The sequence below is a fragment of the Parasteatoda tepidariorum genome, chromosome 4 (genome assembly GCF_982258835.1).
Source record: "Parasteatoda tepidariorum strain Cologne lab strain chromosome 4, Ptep-v5.0, whole genome shotgun sequence".
NCBI lineage: Eukaryota > Metazoa > Arthropoda > Arachnida > Araneae > Theridiidae > Parasteatoda > Parasteatoda tepidariorum.
In genome coordinates, this window is record NC_141758.1 from 18,088,513 (window position 1) to 18,102,756 (window position 14,244).

Here is a 14,244-nt window from a genome sequence, read left to right on the forward strand (position 1 = left end):
ATTTGAATGTACGAAATCAGACGTGGAAACTAACCTTTTCTGAATAAACATACTTCTTGTTGGATGAATTTGGATTTCTGACCCCCGAGATATTGGGGTAACCGCAATCTGAAAAATGTGGTCCCAATATGGTCAGGAGAGCGATCCAAAGTTTGGATCCTGAATGTTAATTTTACTTCTTGCGTATTTCATATTTTTTAAGTGAACTGAAAACTTTTTTGCACGCAATTAGAAAATTCGCTTAGCCGCAGATAATTCCATGCGAAGATTAAATTTTAGTGCTTATATATTAGGCTTTATTTAATAACAGTCGCAAACATTTTCTATCGAAAAATACAAAATTTTTACATCATTTTAAAGAATGTGATTTTAAATTACAAAATACTAAATTTGAGCAAAATTGATAGAATAGTTAGTGAGAAATCGTATTTTTAAAGATTCGATATCTCAGGAACTATTCGACCAATTTTGCTCCAATTTTGTATTTTGCAATGCAAAAATACATTTTTTAAAATGATGTTAAAAATAGGTGTTAATAGGTGTGTTTTGAGTTGCACAAGTTATTTCTTTCTACACTTCAATCAAATAAGTAGATTTAAGGAGTGATTAATATCGCCGAATTTCAATTTAAAGTATTGTTTAGCTATATATAAAATTGATTTTATGAGATGAAACATGTTGAAATTAAGTTTTATTGATGGTTAGGTGACCTGCCTACTACAAGTCAACGCTGCCAGTCTGGTATCCCACAGCAACGAGGAATACAAGAAAAAGAAACTAATGTTTACTGTTTGCTTTTTGATAATTCTCCTGTTTTAATTATGTATTTCATTTTTATTGCTCAAGGCCGTTTAATATATTATATTTTATAATAAGACGAGCGTCTACTTATTGCTCGGGACACAATGTGCTTTCTTTTGGTGCAAAACATAACCTGATTTTCTACCTCAAGTGCAGATATGCCAACTGCTCTAGATTCGACAAAATATTTTCAAAAAACGGTGGAGAATTACAATTAAATATTTGGAGATTTCAGGCTAATTTTGCTAAATTTTTGAAATGTTAAACAAGGCTTAACTGTAAAAATTTTATGCTTCAATGCAATTGTATTATACGACATACTTGATTTGCGGCCATTGCCTCTTCAGCGAAAATATTTGCCCAATAGGGAATGGAAGAATGATATCGGAAAATGAAATTAAGCAATAACGTGAGTAATTCACGGAGAGAAAACAAGCCCCAATAATATAAATAAAAATATTTACATGATCGAAAAAGAGGCTTAACTTTCCTAACAAAGTGGTGTATTAAATAAGTCTTAGAATTATTTGGAAATATTGATGATAGTTATTTATCCTGTAAATCAAATTTACTAAGCCATAAATGATACATTAAAAAACTACCACTCGAAAATATATATCCGCTGTCCGGAGCAAGTTGGCGTCTCTGCAAGTGTACTTTTTTCAACCTTAAAACAATCTCAAAAACAACTTTTTTTGTTAGGAGATGTACATTTCTCGAGATATTTGTCCGTTTCCGAACTTTTATGACACACTCTATATATTTTATGTTCTATGTATTTTTTTATGTAATCAAAGAGGAATTTTAAAATTTTGTTGTTGAAAAGAATGAAGAAAGAAAAGGCACAACTTTCTTGTTTTATTTAATTAGTTAAGTCATTCCAATTAAGAATATTACTTACTTTTTTGGCAGGAATAGCCTGGTTGGTAAGGCGTTGGATCCACGTCCAAGTCGTAGTGAGTTCGACCCCCGTGTAGTAAATGGGGATTGGTGCACGTTAAATCTGTCGTGTAACAAAGTCCTTCGTGCTCCTATGATAAATACTGCTTCTGAGGGTACTGAATTGAAGATTGATCATTTTCTGGTTCAGATCAAAATTACGAAATTTCAATGAGTTACATATTAATGGGTCCATTCCCTAAAACGGGCTCTGACCTGCGTGTGGCTGAAACAACGCCTCCTATAACTGAAAGCCTCCACGCGGTTTTTTATAGGTAGTCCGATCAGACCACTGTGAAGGATATCCACTTTCCGAACGATCACTTAATACAAAATCTAGTTAAAATAAGAAAGTGGTAGCAAATATATGACTAAAAATTTGTTTTATTTATGAATATTATTGGTTTGCCTTATTCACTTGTCAACCACTACAGATTTAATTTTGAAATATATATAATGAAAGGTATATAATGAAGGATATATAAAAGGTTTTGGGTTCATGCGCTCAACTGGCAGAGATGCCAACTTGCTCCGGACAGCAAATATATATTTTAAGGTGGTAGTTTATCAATTGTGATTCTTGGTTTAAAAAATTCAATTCAGTAGATTTTTATCAACCACTATTTCTAAATAATTCGTAGTAATATATAATCCACCACTTCATAGTACTTATGTAATGCTGTACCTTTTTTCATGGTACTTATGTCACGCTATACCTTTTAAAAAGCAAACAAAAATAGTCAAATATTTGCAAAATTTACTTTGCAGTTATTTACCGTTATTTTAATAATTTTGGCGTGTCCGTAGCAGTTGGCATCTCTGAACTGGTTCACTTTTCAAATAGTCTGTGCGGACTACTTATAAAAGACCGTGTGGAGACTTTTTGATGTAGGAGGTGATGGCTGAAGTAATATACTTGGTAATAGATGGCAGCACTGAAAATAAATTTGAACATTTTTGTTCATTTTCCCTAAGTAATTCTCGAGATATTAATTTGTTAAACAATTCTTTGCAAGAAATTTTGTTGTAACTACGGTAATTGATTCTTGTAAATAATTTTAACTTTTGACAACACATTTAAAACCATATTTATTGCATATTTTTATTGTAAACCACTGACTTTTAATTTTGAGAAATTTTAACTAACAAATTTTGTCAAATATCTATGCTTTTTGTAAAAATTTATTTAAGTGGCAACTAAGTTAATATTTTATTGTTTTAATTTTTAGTTCATTTAAACTCAGTTTTCGCACCACTAAATATAACTTATTTATAAGTGTGTAACGAAGCTCGTTAAATGTTGGAAAAAATAACAAAAACAATAAAAGCTCATGATTTTAAATGTCGACCACTCCATTAAATATTAAGTAAGAGTCCATTAAATATAGTTAAGTCCATTAAATAGTTAAGTCCATTAAATATAAGAGATAAAAAGCGCAGTAGGTGGACGGCCGGTTATTGTTAAATTTAAAATTTAACAATAACCGGCAACACTAGCAACAATATCTAAAGGATTTACTTGATTAAATCTTCGTTCAGTTCAAAAATATACAATTTAGAAATGACAGTCGAAATGTTACAAGAGCACAAATTTTTGTAACCCCATTTTCAAGATTTGCCCCGACACCCATTTTCAAGATTTGCCAAACGTGAGTGAGAATAATCAAAATTGAATTGAAATATGAAACGTAAAGTTGTCAACAAAAAAAGGAAAAGTAAAGGTTGGAAACAAAAATAGAACGAAACACAGCAGCCGAGAAAGAAGAAAAGATGAAAAACAGAATAAAAAATAAACATAATGGCGGAGAAGAGGAAATCAAGGTTAAATACATTTGTACACTCTAATGCGAGGTGGTATGGAAAGGCTCATCACAATAACAGATGTTATTTTGTTTTCCCATTTTTTGCTGGTAACTATTGACTTCAAATCATTTTTGTTTCTTATTATACAAGTCTTGAAAATGGGCCCCTATTTTGAGCACTTAAAAAATATCAACTCTTATTTCTAATTCATCAATTTTTGAAACTGATGAAGTTTATAGTTAACTGATAACTAACAGCACCAGTTTTTTGGAATTATTTATTTAATCGTCGGGTGTTGTTTTAAATCCAATTATGTCTATTCTTTAAGTAGTATTACTTCAATGATTTCTTTTATTTATCGGTACAAAATGCATTTGCAGGCTTGTGCACTCAATTTAAGGCTTAAAGGCCTTAGTCACGTAGGAGGCCAGTTAGCATAATACCGAAAAGGACAGCACGAAGATTCATCCTGGGTATCAGCGGGATTCCAACCCGCTACCTCTACGCTTTGCACAGTGCTGGGCGGGCAATACAGCCTGGCAAAGAAGGTTCCTCAATGATTGCATTTCGCTTCAATTAACTTAAAAAATCTTTTGATGAAAGAAGGCGGTTTAAACCTTCAAAACTTATCATTGGCTATTCTTACTTTTTTCTTTACTATTCTTAAGTTTTTTTTTGCAAAGCGGAGCAAGTTACACGGAACCGGTTCCATAGTAAACTTATCACTAAATATATGCGGACCGCATAGTATTAATAAAAAAGCATTGTGATATATATATAAAACGCAAGGAAACAAAAAAAATTAATAAAAAAAAGAGAGGTAAACTAGGAAGCTGTTCGTTCATAGAACCCATGAAATAAGATAAAATCGAAGAGAAAACAATATTTTATTAAGAGAAGAAGAAAAATTATTAAGAAGTAAAATTTTCTCACTTTTAAAAGCACACAATAAATTATTCATTATTCTTTCTATTCTAGTAATTAGAAATGTTTCATAACAACAAGATACATTCTATGAAAAGTTTTTTTTCTTCCTACTTTCATGAACGATCTGATCTTCTCGACTTTTGACTCGCTTTCAATCAAGTTTACAACAAGTTTTTAAGTAAGCGACTAAAGGTCAACAGTCAGATTTTGTGTATTGGAAAAGCCTTCAACATAAAGCTTGGCTGCTGACAGTTATTATTTCGTTGTTCATTTTTCATAGTTTTAAATAACATATATGAAACATTCTATGTATAAATTAAATAATAATGCTTAAGATTGAGATGCATTGTATGTTTGGGAGTCACGACGTAAAAAACGTTTAGAACACTTGAAACTAATAATTAAAATTAAGATAGCTACCACTTTATGAAATATATTTATCTTCTTATAAATTTAGTTTTCTTATGTTTAATTATTTCTTTAATCTGAGTGTCAATAGTTTATCTAAGTATTTACTAATTATAAAAGTAATTGGTGAATACCAGCATTTACGAAGAAAAGTTAACTTAAATACTTAACCGGTTAACGTCCAGCGTCATATATTTCATAAAGTGGTAGCTGTTTTAATTTTAAAAATTAGTTTCAAGGGTTCTAAACATTAGTAGTCCTTACCCCGAAAATTGGGTCGGCTGTTCAATTGCAGTTATAAAAAATCATGCACAATGAATACATTTCTCCCCTGTATTTATGCACAATATCGCGATAAGATAATTCACCTTATCGCAGCCGTATTACACGTTCAGAGTCAGTGAACTCTGAAAAATTGTTTTTTTTTTAATCTTCTTAAAGGTGTTTCTAGACAAATAGCAACTCACTATGTCAAAATTTTACAGAAAATAACGCTCACAAACTGTAGAAACCGTATTTAAAGCAACCCTGATTTGAATGTTCGCATTGGTGCTTCTACCGCCGAACTTGCATGTCAAGTGCAAAATTTGAATAGACATCATCTTTTTGTCGTCTTTTCATCATCTTTTAGTCGCCCACCAAATTTGGAGTAAATTGTTGCGTGAATCTTATTTTTCCTAATTTTTTTGTTTTTATCACTTTTCTTTTTTGTCTTTTCAGAGTTCAGCGGTCCTTGAAAAGTTTTAGTAGTGGTAGTAAATTTCGGATATTGCTTGAGGATATTTCTTACTTTACTGTACCACTTAATCGTTAGGTGGTTTAGCACTCGCGAATTTTCATGCATATATACTTTCTTCAGGAAACAATTTTTAGTAATGGTTACACAGAAATTATATATATATATATATATATATATATATATATATATATATATATATATATATATATATATATATATATATATATATATATATATATATATATATATATATATATTAAGGTCCATTTTTTGCTTATATATGAATATAAGCAAAAAATGGACCTTAAGAAAATATGATAAATATACCAAGTAGACATACTTTTATTTCTAGTTCAATTATTTCAATAAAAATAAACAATAAATATTCTCCTTTTTTCTAAATATGACAACCTTGACCAATCAAAAGGTACCTCAAAATAAACAGCGGTAGAGAAAAAGATGTAACACTAATTTTTTAGTTTCGGTTCAGATAAACTTTCATGTTTTATATACCAGCAAATTAAAATTTAAAAATTTTAGTGGGAGCTTTGCTACACTTTCAAATTGAATCGGCTCCAATGCGATTTAGTTTTTTATTTTTGAAAAGAAAAAGAAATGTTTCTTAATTGATTGTAAATGGGATATTAAACTAAGTTTTCTAATATTTTCGAAAAAAATTTTGTCGGGTCAAAATTAGTTACTGAAATTTTTTACAATGCATGTAGCTAGAAGGCATATCTAGAAATGAATAAGACTACGCTTATTACATTTAAGATAAATATATGAAGTAAAAACTAGAAAAGAAAATGCAATTAGACATGTGATTTTCAATTAGACACGTTATTTTCAGAAAAAATTCCGAAAACTGCATGAAAGTGCTGTATTAAGTTGATAAGTTATCCTTATATTGCTTATTTTCGAAATTAAAAAATGGTTCCTTTAAGCGGCTTCTCCATAAGAAGATGTAAAAAAAAAACAGATTTCTTTGAGTGCCACTTTAACACAATGTAGACCAGTTAAAAATGTTGAATTATAAGAATTTAGAACAAAATATTTATTATATTATCGTTTAACTGAGATAGACCCTCTTAGACTCTAGTTAATCATAGTATTCGAAGAGTGCTGGTTGAAGGAGAAAGAGCTCCCGCCTCCCAATGATGTGACCCAGGCTCGAATCCCCACGTGGGTTGGTCGTTACAAAATTTGCTCTCGGCTCACACCGACCACAGTGCAGACAAAAAAATATCCTCAGTGGTAGACAGATCATGGACAAGAATCCTTTATCAGTCGGGCTAACCGTGGAAGTTTTTCGTGGTTTACCATTCCATGTATTGCAAATGCAGTTTTACTCCCTCAAAAAGTCCTACATGAAGGCTAGTTTATCCCAATGCTTTATTCTGAACTTACGTTATCTTTTGGATTGGGTTGAAAATTACAAGGCTACGGAAATAAACATCGACAGTCGTAACAAGATGCCAAGGGAGACTAAAATTGAAGGAAGTGGTAGAAACTCAATTCATCTTTATTTACTTAATAGTTTAATTGTAACTACCGTCATGATTTACAATTCAAATTATGTATATTTAAAACGAATTTCTTTTAAACAACTTGCATTGAGAAACGGTAAACAAGTCTTGAAAAAGTTATTAAATTAAGTCTCTCTTAAAGATTTTCCCAATTTCTCACATTCATCGGTAGGCTGGTTAAACCCAGGTATGAAAAGAATCGTAGTGGTAGGAATTGTAGATTAATTAATTATAAAATATATCATGATAATAATAAAAGCTCGAAAAATCTTGTGAGCGATTCACACATTGAACACAAACATTTCAGGAAAAAGAATAGCAACTGTTTTGCATTAAAAAATGGTAGGCAAGATTTCATAAAAGTTATAACAGTCTTGTCACTACTTTTCTACACTAGTTGCTACAACTTCAATGTAAAAAAATTACGACGAGCGATAGTACATATATACTGAATCATTTATGTTTGTCGAAATCACGAATGGATAAGTTGTTTAAAAAAAGAAACTTACGCAAAGTAGTTTTGCTACTACTTTTTAAACTTTTGAATAAATCGAAGAAAGTTCTAAAATGTATTTTTACGTGATCCGCTGTACTGTTTTGTGATTTTATTACACATAATTACGGTTAACTGGAAGATTTTGCCCAGTTTTAAAGTTATATTTTATTCTCTTTTCAAAGAATTCTAAAATAGGTAGCCAGTTATTTCATAATTATTTTTTACCAGTGAATGCCAATCTACTGTGATTTTAACAAATTATTTGAACAAATGTAATATTTATTAATATTTGAACAACTTTTAGGCTAAAATATGATTTAACACTTAATTAATCTAGAATAAAGAAATTATCATGGGCTAACAAAATAATTACTAACTTAATTTGAGCATCAATGGAGTACTATTTTTTGTATACCAGCTGTTGTCATTGCAATAATTAATTTGAGGAACAAATGATTTTTTCATTTTCTGTTGTATGGGATTTTGAACAGATCTTAAACATTTCGTGACACCGATTTCAAATCTGCAATCAGTTTTTCTCTACAAGATGCAGTAGTTTTTATGCAATTTAATAATATATTTCAAGCCAGAAACTTCCAAATTTCATACGAGTGACTGCTAAGTGTCCCCACTTCTCGACAAAGTAGGGAATGGCATGAAGAAAAGTGATAATATATTTCAGTTATACATTCAGTATTACAGATGATGCGTTACAGACTGAATGTGCTGTGCTATGGTTTGTTAACATCATGTTTATCGCGCATTATCCTGTAGAAATATGGCAGTAGGCTGTGTCGCACTTAGGTGGATGCAATCGAACACGTCGGTCCGTCATGCCCTACTGCATGCAACGATCTCATATGCGCAATACAGTTGTTTGGCTTCGTCCAACACGACTACTGAACTCCCTGAAAGATAATCCACAGTAACGGTAGACCTCTATCTTTCCTGTGTCGAACTCGGATCAAAAGATTATCGCTATTTTCTACGAGGCATAATTGATCGTCTTTTGAAAAAACTACAAGAAAAAAACAATTGCCAAATTTAAAATCGTCGAAATGTCTAAGCCTTAAATTGTGTTTAGCATAACCCTTCAATGGGCCCTTTATTTCTAGTAAAGGTAAATTAAAGTATTTTGGAATTGAAATTGTTTTCAGAACAGAAATTGATATAAAAAAAAAAAACTTATTTAGTTTATAAAAATGTCGTTTTTTTTGGTAAATATATTTAACATGACCTATTAGGAACTCACTGACTTTCATTTTTTTTATTTATGAAATAAATTTCTTAAATGCTACAAACTTCAAAAGGAATTATGTATTTTATAACTTTTATACGTTTTTTAAAAGTGACTAATGGTTACCAATTTTATTCAAACTCACTTCCAGAAAGCTGAAGTTATTGAAAAATGGAAACCTAAATTAAAAGTGATAGAACGTGGTGGTAAGTATAGGTACCACGGCCTTCAAAAGGATTAAATAAAAGAGAAGAGAGACTAATAAGGAAGTTGTTCGTCCATAGAAACTATAAAAACAAAATAAAATGGGAAAGAAAACAATATTTTATTAAGAGAAGAAGAAAAATTATTAATAAATAAAAATTTTCCAATAATTAAAATTTTAAAAAAGGTGTCGTAAAAATCTTCTTTAAAAAGTATAGTTGCTGGCCGTTATTCTTTCGTTGTTCATTTTTCATAGTTTTAAGTAACAGATATGAAACATTTTATATATATATATATGAATTAAATATTAACGTTTACAATTGAGAAATATTGTATGCTTGGGAGCCACGACTTGAAATGCGTTTAGAACACTTGAGTCTAACATTTGAAATTAGGATAGCTACCACTTCATGAAATATATTTATCTTTTTATTAATATAAATGTTTTCTAATCAAGTACATTAAATCGTCAGTAAAAACATTCTATATAAGTATTTTCTAATTATATAAATAATTGGTGAATACCAGCATTACAAATATAAGTTAATTTAAATGTTAAATAGCGTAGTTTTTACTGAACGTTTCCCGTGAAAAAAATCTACCGTAATTTGAATGCTCTATATAACCGGCATTCAACCGCCGATCTAATTTTTGGGTTTAAGACTACTAATGTTTGTACTAAATTATGCGGTGGTATGCCTGGTAAATCCAATGAGTTCAAAAACTCTGTTGGAAAATTTGTTGCTTCAATGGGATTGCAAACTGCATCAACGGATTTATGTGTCATCAAGTTACCTGGCAATAACTGTTGTATCTTCAGATTCAATTCGTTGACGTCCACATTTTTCCTGCTAAAATCGCCCTTTCTGCCAGCCTCTCATGATGAATGTATTGTGTGTGTGCATCGGGAAATATTAGGTTAATGAGAACAACTTGTGAGTCAATGATTGTGCTGAAATCGCCCGGGAATTTCATGCACCCAGTTTCTTCCTTAGTAAGTTTTCCATCACCGATATCTAACAATTGTTTTTAGAATGTTTCAGCAGATGGATCTTGAAGCATTTGGATGCCCATATTTACTTTTAGTTGAACTTTTTAAACATAACGCCACAGTGGAGAAGATTTAGGGCAAGCATTGATCTCATCAGCGTACGTTGAATGCGGAATGATGGGAAGTGTTTGTCTGAAATCACCTGAAAGGAGTAACAGAGTGCTGCCAAATAATTTGTCATTGTTTTTTATATCTTTCAATGTCCTGTTCAACGCCGCAAGCGAATGTTTGTCGTTCCATAGTGCATTCATCCCAGATGTTAATTTTACAGTGTTTTAACGCTACGGCCATAGACGATTGCCTTTTTATGTTGCACACTTTATCTGGGTAGTTTTGAATATTTAGTGCCAACGATAAATACTGAATGAGCTGTTCTGCCTCTATCCAATAAAGTTGCCGCAATGCCAGATGATGCAACGGCCAACGCGATGCAATTATTTGATCGTATTTCAGCGAGAATTAGCGAAATAATAAATGTTTTTCCATTTACACCTGGTGCATCCACAAAAAAAATAATTCCACCTTGTCCCGCCGAAACTGCGAGCATAATGCGATCATAAATATTCCTTTGTTCCTCATTCATTAGTGAAACATTGTGAGTAACAATCGCTGCCATTTCTATCGTATTGTATTGAAGTTCACGATTCATGTCAGTGTTTAATAAATCAGATGCACTTCGATTTGGTGAAGACATACCGAAATGACTGAGTGGCAACTTGGCAATAATAATGCAAAGATCCTCAATAGCGATCAGTGCTTCATTGTACATAGCATTGCTGAATGCTTTCGTTAGATCGTTGCAACGCTTGCGATGATGATACCGTATATCATCAGTTATCAAATCTTTGTGATTATCCCTTAATGCTTCTATATGGGCAGGGAAACATGTAGTTAATACTATAGCAAATAGTAGACGAATTTGCTTTGCAGTACAGTTTAGTGCTGCTTCAGCAAGCATACATTCCCACTGGTTGTCGTCTTCCCGCAAGCCGAGTGCAAGGCATGCATCTTTATACGTTGGATGCTGATGTCCATCGACTTTACGTATATCTTGAAATGACAATGAGCCGGTGACATTTTCCAACAACAGTCGAAAATAAAAGCACTCAGTCTGTCAACCTTAAAAATGGCATTTCCCTACCACTAGGGAAAAACTTTTGTATAAAGAGTAAAAGTTGCCATGTAAGACTACTTATGGTATTATGAAAATGTGGCTACTTACATAGCCTCAAACTATTATAGAAGTTTCGTAATATCAGAATTTTTTTTTTCCTGAAACCTTTCCCTGCGATCTGTGTGAGAGCGAACATTTTTTAATTTTAAATTAAAGATTTTCTTTTCAGTAATTCTATGTTTTCAATATTTATCAGCTTTATATTTTCCTTGAAATGTAATCGCTATTTAACATAATAGTTGAACTTTTTTGCTTATTTTTGCTTAGTTATTTTCGAGATATTATTATTTTAAATATTTCTGAGTAAAAAATTTTACTGTAAGTAATTGATAATTGATTCTTTTAAATAATTTTAACTTTTAACTAAACATATAAAAGCATATAAAATTCATATTTTTATTAAAAAAAAAACTAACTTTCAATTTTAGGAAATCTTGACTAACCCACTTTCTACGGTTTTTGAAAAACTTTATTCTAGTGGTAACTAAGTTTATATTTTTTTGTTTTAATTTTTAGCTCATTTAAACTAATTTTTCGCAGCATTAAATGTAAATTATTTAAAAGTGTATAGTGAGGCTCTTTAAATGTTGCAAAAATTAACAAAAACTGCGAAAGCTCATGTTTACGTCGGCCACTCTATTAAATATTTTGCGAAAAGCCGAGTAGGTGCGGATGGCCTGTCATTGTTAATTATAAAATTTGTTGCTAGCAACAATATCTAAGGGATTAACTTGATTAAAGACTTCATTTAGTTCTAAAATATTCAAACTGGAAATAACAGTCGAAATGTTACAAGCGGGCAAAAATAGACAACAATTTTCAAGATTTGCCAAGCGTGCGTCAGAAGAGACAAAAGTGAATTGAAATATGAAACGTAAATTTGCCAACAAAAAATGGAAAAGTAAAGAATAGAAAGAAACAGAGAAAAGAAAAGTAATAGAAAGAAACAAAGCAGACGAGAAATGAGAAAAGATGAAACAAAAAAACCATAAAAGCGGAGAGGAGCAAATCAAGGTAATATACATTTGTACGCGCTACGGTGAGGTGATATGGAGAGGTTCATCACTTAACAGATGTTATTTTGTTTTTCAATTTTTTACTGGCAACTTTACATTTCAAATCATTTTTGTTTTTCATTATACAAGTCTTGAAATTGGGCCCCTATTTTGAGCGCTAATAAAATTTAGACCCTTATTTTTAAAGTTTATAGTCAACTAATAACTAACCGCTTCAGTTTTTGGAATTATTTATTTAATCTTAGGGTGTTGTTCTAAATCTAATTATGTCTATTCCTTAAGTAGTATTACTTCAATGATTTCTTCTATTTATCGATACAACATGCATTTGTAGGCTTGTGTGCTCAATTTAAGGCTTATAAGCCTTAGTCATGTAGAAGGACAGATAGCATAATACAGAAAAGGACAGCACGAAGATTCATCCAGGGTATCAGCGGGATTCCAACCCGCTACCTCTACGCTTTGCACAGTGTTAAGCGGGCGATACAGTCTGGTAAGGAAGGCCCCTAAATGATTGCATTTTGCTTCAGTTGACTTTGAAAAATCTTTTGATGAAAGAAGGCCCTTTGAAGTATACTTAATACCACTTTTCTTCCATTTTTAATTTCGGTTTCCATTTGTTAACTTGTTAACATCAGTTTGTTTGAAGTGGGTTTGAATAAAATTGGTAACCATTTGTTAGTATAAAAAAACGTATAAAAGTTAAAAAATACATAATTCCTTTTGAAGTTTGTAGCATTTATAAAATTTATTTTTATTCTTAATTTTATAAATAAAGAAAAATGAAAGTCAATAAGTTCCTAATAGGTCGTGTTGAATATATTTATCACCAAAAAAATGGCACTTTCATAAACTAAATGATTTTTTTTCTTATATCAAGTACTATTCTTAAAACAATTTCAATTCCAAAAATACTTTGACCCCTTGGGGAAGGTTAATTCAGAAAAGCATTTGTACAAAATCAGACTCAGGATGTAATTAAAGAAAAAACGTTAACTTAAATGTAGTCGTTGCTAATTTGACAGACTTACTTTACTTTTACTTTAATTATTGTTAGGTTAATCATGTATATAATCAAAGTTAGTTCAAAGTATTACTAAATAATTTTATTTTGAGCAAAATAATGGTGAATTAAATAAATAAAACAATTATAACTCCGCTCACAAATAAACAGCTAAAGAATTATTTTGATTACAAGTATTATCTTTTTACCCTGAGTGATACGGTTTTATGCTGGCACGTATTTGTGACAGTCGGCACGAAAGAGTTAATTTATCTTTACTAGAAATAAATGGCCCATGAACGAGTAAAGGCAAAAATTTAAATTTCCTTTTTTTTATAACGATTTTGGATTTTTAATAAACAAATCAAGACATATTATTGGCTGTTCTTGCTATGGAAAAAGTTTCCAGATAAAAAGCAAAGCTAAAAGACTACCATTTCAAAGATGGACGCTACTTAAAAATATTTATTACAAAAAGCTGAAAGTTCCATATTGCAATTGTTTTTTTATTTAAAAAAATTGTATCATTACATTTTAGCCCATTATTTCACTAAAATATATACTTATCTTTAATAGATCATTTTTAAATTTCTTTCCTAATAGATCAGATTTTGTATACTTTCACCCGAATTAGGTAAGATCAAGTACTTGTACAATTGCAACAAATAAAACTTTTAACCCTCTAATTAATTCTTTATTTGGTAAATTTGAAGGAAACTAATGTTCCTCATAGCTATGCATAAAGAATTCTAACATTTATGTGAAATTCTGATCGATTTTATTTATATATCGTAATGAAGCTTTAAAAGAATTAGCAAAATAAAAAAAACTCAGAGGAGTATTTTAGAGTAAATATCTTTTTAATCACTAAATATTTGCAGAGAGCGGTAAAGTTGGATTTTTCGGTTAATGTGGCCTTT